Consider the following 5,637-nt stretch of genomic DNA (forward strand, 5'->3'; position numbering starts at 1 on the left):
ATAGAACTGGTGCCCTTATACCAAGAGACACCAGACAGCTTGCTCTCTCCGCATCTCTGCCTGCCATGTATGGACCGGTGAGAAGGTGGCCATCTACAAGCCAGGAGGAGAACCTTTACCAGAACCTGATCATGCTGGCATTCTCATCTCAGACTTTCAGCTTCCAGAATTGTGGGAAAACACATTTCTGTCATTTAAGCCACCTCATTTAAGGTATTTTGTTAAGGCAGCCAAAGCAGACTAATTCACCATTTTTCTATAACAAACAATAATTAGTAAGAAGAAAAGTAATTGGCAAAATGTACACACTGTTGACTATGCGATGAGAAGATCAGTGTCAACCTTGGGTGCCCATTAACACATTAGGAGATGGTTCAAGTATCTTAAAGGCCTAAGAAAGTAAAATTATGGAAAGCAAGGGTGCTAGGCCCATTTTAATCTGTACAACATCAACATGAGTGGTAGCAGGTGTGAATATACTGCAGCTGCTAAGAAGTTCCTTTAGGATCATCAAGGAGGGGCATTTCCTTCCTTAAGGGACTTCAAACGTAAATCCAACAAAAAATGCCCTTTAGAACCTTGCTACTCAAAGTGTGGTCCATGGATCAGCAGAATCAGCATCACCTGGGAGCTTGCTAGAAATGCAGATTCTCACGTCATCCTAACACTACCCAATAAGCATCTTCATTTTAACGTGATCATCAAGAGATTCATACGTGCCTTAGTTTGGGGTGCACCACTATACAACTTTTATCAGTAAAAAGGAGAAGAGTAAGCTTGGTTCTAAAGTTTCAAAGGACTGGCTCACTTTTCTGTTTTCTGGAAATGCATATGTGGCTTACTCTGAACTTGGGAGTATTGGGACTTATGAACAATGGACATTTTGGAACCTAACCTGTTCATATGTAAAAGAGTTTCTAAAGTTCCAAAATGGGTTCTATATTCCTCTAATTTTCTGAAACAGAGTACAGAGCATAATTTAATTTTTCTTTGTAATTGAGGGCCAAAGCTATGAATATCTGTTTTGATCCTGAGATATGGTGATGTCATAAAGCGCGTTCAAGTTATAAAGCAGGTGTTTGGTATATGACAGTTCCCTTCACTTTATTTCCATCAGTATATTAGGTTATAAATTTCTCAGATGGCAGAGACTTGTGGACTATGTTTATCATATTTCCAGTGGAATAAATAGGGTTGTTCAATGTAACTAATTGTGTCAGACTACCATGCATTTTTAATTCATTTTTCTAATTTTTTTGTTTTCCCTGTGCTTATTCTGCCAACTAATAGTGATTGCTCCTCTTAAACTACCTATATTAACAGCATTTCCTTCCCTTGTCTTGTGATTCATAGTTTCTAATCTGCCATGGGCTAGATAAGTGTGTAACTACAGAAATTACAGCATATCGGAAATAACAGCCAAATAGTTTATGTGACAGAGATTTCCCGTAAGTGCATGCAGTATTGTTCATGAGTTGACTATGTGGTAATTATTTGCCTAATAATCTCATCTTTTATTTTTCTTTTAGTATCTTAGCTGTGTTTTAGACCACTGAAATGTAAATGAGAGTTAAATGACATCAATATAAGTGATCAAATATTACTAAAGTCAGTAAAATTATTTATTCTTATGATAATGAGTAGTGAAACTCAAACTGGAAAGCCATAATGAAAAGAAGAAACAAAGATTCACTAAGAGCAGAAAACAAACAAGAAAAACCACAGCCAGTTTTTTTTTTTTTGAGAGGGAGTCTCGCTCTGTCACCCAGGCTGGAGTGTAGTGGCCGGATCCTGGCTCACTGCAAGCTCCGCCTCCTGGGTTCACGCCATTCTCCTGCCTCAGCCTCCCGAGTAGCTGGGACTACAGGCGCCCGCCACCTTGCCCGGCTAGTTTTTTTTTTTGTATTTTTTAGTAGAGACGGGGTTTCACCATGTTAGCCAGGATGGTCTCGATCTCCTGACCTTGTGATCCGCCCGTCTCGGCCTCCCAAAGTGCTGGGATTATAGGCTTGAGCCACCGCGCCCGGCCTGCCAGTTTTTTTTTTTTTAATTCAAGAAATATAAATACAAGTCAATGGGAATATATAGAAAAGTTTCTGCATACCTTTGAGAATAGACCATACCTTATTCATTTTTGTATCCCTAATACCTAGCCTATTACAAATGTAATACATCTGTAAATGGATCAGATAAAGGAGGAGAAAGAAGAAAATTGTTTCTTCATATTAGGAGAGGGACACCTCATAGAGAATGCCACTAAAAGGGAAGGATTGATCTACAAACGCCAAATGTGATTTAAAAACTAGAGAATAAAAAGCCTGGTGGAAGAATATGGAAAGCCAGGCTACAATAAAGAATTGACATTTCTTGGCTGGGCATGGTAATCCCAGCACTTTGGGAGGCCGAGGCAGGCAGATCACCTGAGGTCAGGAGTTCAAGACCACCCCCACCCTGGCCAACATGGTAAAACCCCATTATCTACTAAAAATACAACAACTAGCCAGGAGTGATGGTGTATACCTGTAGTCTCAGCTACTCAGGAGGCTGAGGCAGGAGAATCTCTTGAGGCCAGGAGGTGGAGGTTACAGAGAGCCAAGATGGTGCCATTGAACTCCAGACTGGGTGACAGTCTCAAGGAAAAAAAAAAAAAAGGCTGACATTTCTTGATAGGTGTTCAGTTGTCCAAGGCTCCCACTTCTGTTACACAGAATAGAGTCCTAAGTTGGGGATGACAAACAGTAACACACGTGTTATTTCACTTGCATATATGCAGCAGAGATTAATTCAATTACCCACTCTTTCTCACTGAACACAGACTTAGCCTCAGCATCTGTATCCACACTACACCTCAAAGAATCTGAGTTGACACAGGAAACATCATAATTGCCATTTGTGACACTGTGATCACAAATCCACAAAATACCACTTTTATTGGTCTGTAAAAGATTGAAGAGATGTCCTGAAAGAAAGGACCATCACCTTCCAAAGTAAGAGAATGAATCAATTCAGCTTAACTCTGCTATTCAAAAGCAGTGGTCCTCAAACTTTCCCAAGCATCAGAATTGCCTGGAGAGCTTGCTGTAGGGCCCTATCTCCCAGGCTTCTGAATCAGTAGGTCCAGGATTTGGGCCCATAAATCTGCATTTCAAAAACTCTGAGATCTACCATTATAAAGTATACTGGAACAAATTCTAAATATGAAAAACTGAAAATCTTTTGACAGCAAGATAGTAAATCATAACTAGCATAGCTTTATGAAGAAAAATGTAAATTAACGCAGTATAATTTATAGTAAAGCAATGGTCTGGAGCTAAATAAACCTTGGTTTGATCTCTGGTTCTGCTAATTATAGGTTCATGATTTTTGCTAAGTTTACTTGAGCTCTATAAGCATTAGTTTCTTCACAGATAAAATAAGGATAAGAAAAATATCCCGTGGAGTTATTGTTAGGAATAAATAGAAAAAAATACATACCTAAAGTTACAAGCACAGTGCCTAGTAGATGGTTCAATCCTGTTCGTTCAATTCTTCATCCTTTTTTCACTTATAGCAGTAATGGAAATTAAAGCAAAAGAGTGAAATATTTTCATAAAGGTTGTAGGGTTTGTTGGGAGGAAAAATATCTACCTTCTAGAAGGGGTGCCATGGCAGCGACAGCACAAGGTCCATGTGGGGTTCCTGTAACGAAAGAAAGGCAAATGAATGTATAATACTCAACATAAGTTTTGCATGGCATTGGAGCCTTCATAAGGAAATGAAGACCTGAAGAAACCTGAGCGTTTTATACTGGGTTTGATGAAGAGTAGACTCTTATGGAAAAATGTGATAAGACAAAAGGTGAGCTAACGGCAATAAACTGGGGAAACCTACAAATGCCTACTCATTTAGAATCCTCTTGGCTCTGTCTTCACAGAAAAGATTGCTTATTTTCTCCAGGTATAGGGAGGGCATCTCTTACATGAGGGTCTTAGACCTGCTTCACGGGAAGGTCAGAGTCCTCACACCTGCCATTTCTCAAATTTCATCAGCTTAAAATATTCAATATGCTAAGGTGTTATATTTTGGGGTAGTGTGCCCTGAACACCATCATAAACATGCTAGAAAAATTCTACAGCAAATTAGTGGACAAGGGGAAGCAGCTTAGTGTTAAAGATTGTGGAGAAGCTCTATTAAAACATAGGGCTCCAATCCTCCTCTTAAGGAGTCTCCCCTTAAGAGACAGGGTTCACTTTCATCCCATACACTTCTGATTAAAATGAGCCTCTTATACCCAGGAGACTACATTCCAGGTGCAGAAAGCCAATTACCTAGTTATTCCCTTACCCACGTAATTATAGACCTTAATCCAAATTCAAAGGACTCCTGGGAGATGCTGGAATCTGTAATTGTGTAATCTCTTTGATGAAGCACAGAGTGTGATCTTTTGCTCGTGTGGGGCTAGGTTTCTGTGGAGAAGCTGGAAACGCTGTGGAAAAAAGAGCTTGCCCCTTTTATGTATCCGGACCCTAATGTAGTTGAAATTCCTAGAAGTCAAAGGTATAAATCCAACTACTAAAATCCTATTTGTAGTTCATTTAGTGCATTAAAATGCCAGTTATTAATTTACGGCAACAACTAAAGGGAAGCTTTGTATTATTCTAGGACTACAATGCAATTTATGCTTTGCATAATGATTCAGGAAATGACTTGGTGCTCCAGAAATACCATCTTGCTAGATACCATTCTGAATCCAGTGTTTCCGAGCAATCTCATCTCCGATACAGAATGATGACATACTCAGGATTCCAAGCCGACAAAATGACTTGGGTAATGTAGTCTAGGGCTTGCCAGTGAGTATGCTGAGACAGACCAGAAAGACTTAAAAGATTCCACTAATGTAGACAAAGCAAGCTGAGCCACAACTTCTCCGAACACCAACAGGATGCGCCAACACTTGAAAAAAAAAAAAAAGATAAAGTTTGTCTTCCAGTATTCCCTTACCCTATTTTCCCTTTCCTCTTCCCTACTTTATCAGTGGGAAAAGTTCTCAATAATGCAATTCTTATTGAGATTCTTGTGTTTATCAGAGAAATGTTTCCTCTTTCTTTGTCAAGGAATTATATATTCCCACCAGACATGGAGCTTGAATGCTTTATTTCCTTTGGAATTAAGAAAGGGGAGGTGGGGAATCAAAACTAAAACCAAACCCAAGCCACTGTTCCTCTTCGAGGGGGTGGGTGGGTCAGTCGGATCTGGCGTTGCCTGAGCTCCGTACATTAACCCGCAGCTCTCAAGTTCGCCTCCCAGTAATGCCGGGCCCAGCCTCGCCGTGGTCAGTCGAGCCTCTGCCCAAGGTGGGAGCGGGCCACCCGGTCCCTTCACCCACCGAGGCCCAGGCCTCCCGCCTCAACACTAAGGTAGCCTGGCCGGGCCGGAGCAGCAGTCGCGGGGCCGGCACTGTGGCCGTGGAACCCCGAGCCAGCCTCAGGCCTGGGCCAGCTCGGCTCCGGCCTGCAGGGGGCGCTGCGGCGGCACCGGCGCGAGGCCCGCGCGTGCGGGAAGCGACCCCAAGTGTAAGTCCCGCGGCGTGGGGCGCGTGGGGCAAGGCGGAGCGACTGAGGATCCCCGCGCCTGCGGGGCCGGCCGAGCGGCAGCGCT

At 42.0% G+C, this 5,637-nt stretch overlaps 1 long non-coding RNA gene across 1 annotated transcript; it reads right to left on the reverse strand.

Annotated features, from left to right (window-relative positions):
* Window positions 1–2,608: 2,608 nt before the first annotated feature.
* On the reverse strand, window positions 2,609–3,685 carry LOC108541010 (uncharacterized). The gene is made up of 3 exons (XR_001888832.1): window positions 3,628–3,685; window positions 3,475–3,543; window positions 2,609–2,717 (listed from the first exon to the last, which is right to left on the reverse strand). It is a non-coding gene; the product is annotated as an uncharacterized LOC108541010 (long non-coding RNA).
* Between the last annotated feature and the right edge of the window lie 1,952 nt (window positions 3,686–5,637).

Source organism: Rhinopithecus bieti, unplaced genomic scaffold (assembly GCF_001698545.2).
Source record: "Rhinopithecus bieti isolate Rb0 unplaced genomic scaffold, ASM169854v2 scaffold_19840, whole genome shotgun sequence".
Classification (NCBI taxonomy): Eukaryota; Metazoa; Chordata; class Mammalia; order Primates; family Cercopithecidae; genus Rhinopithecus; species Rhinopithecus bieti.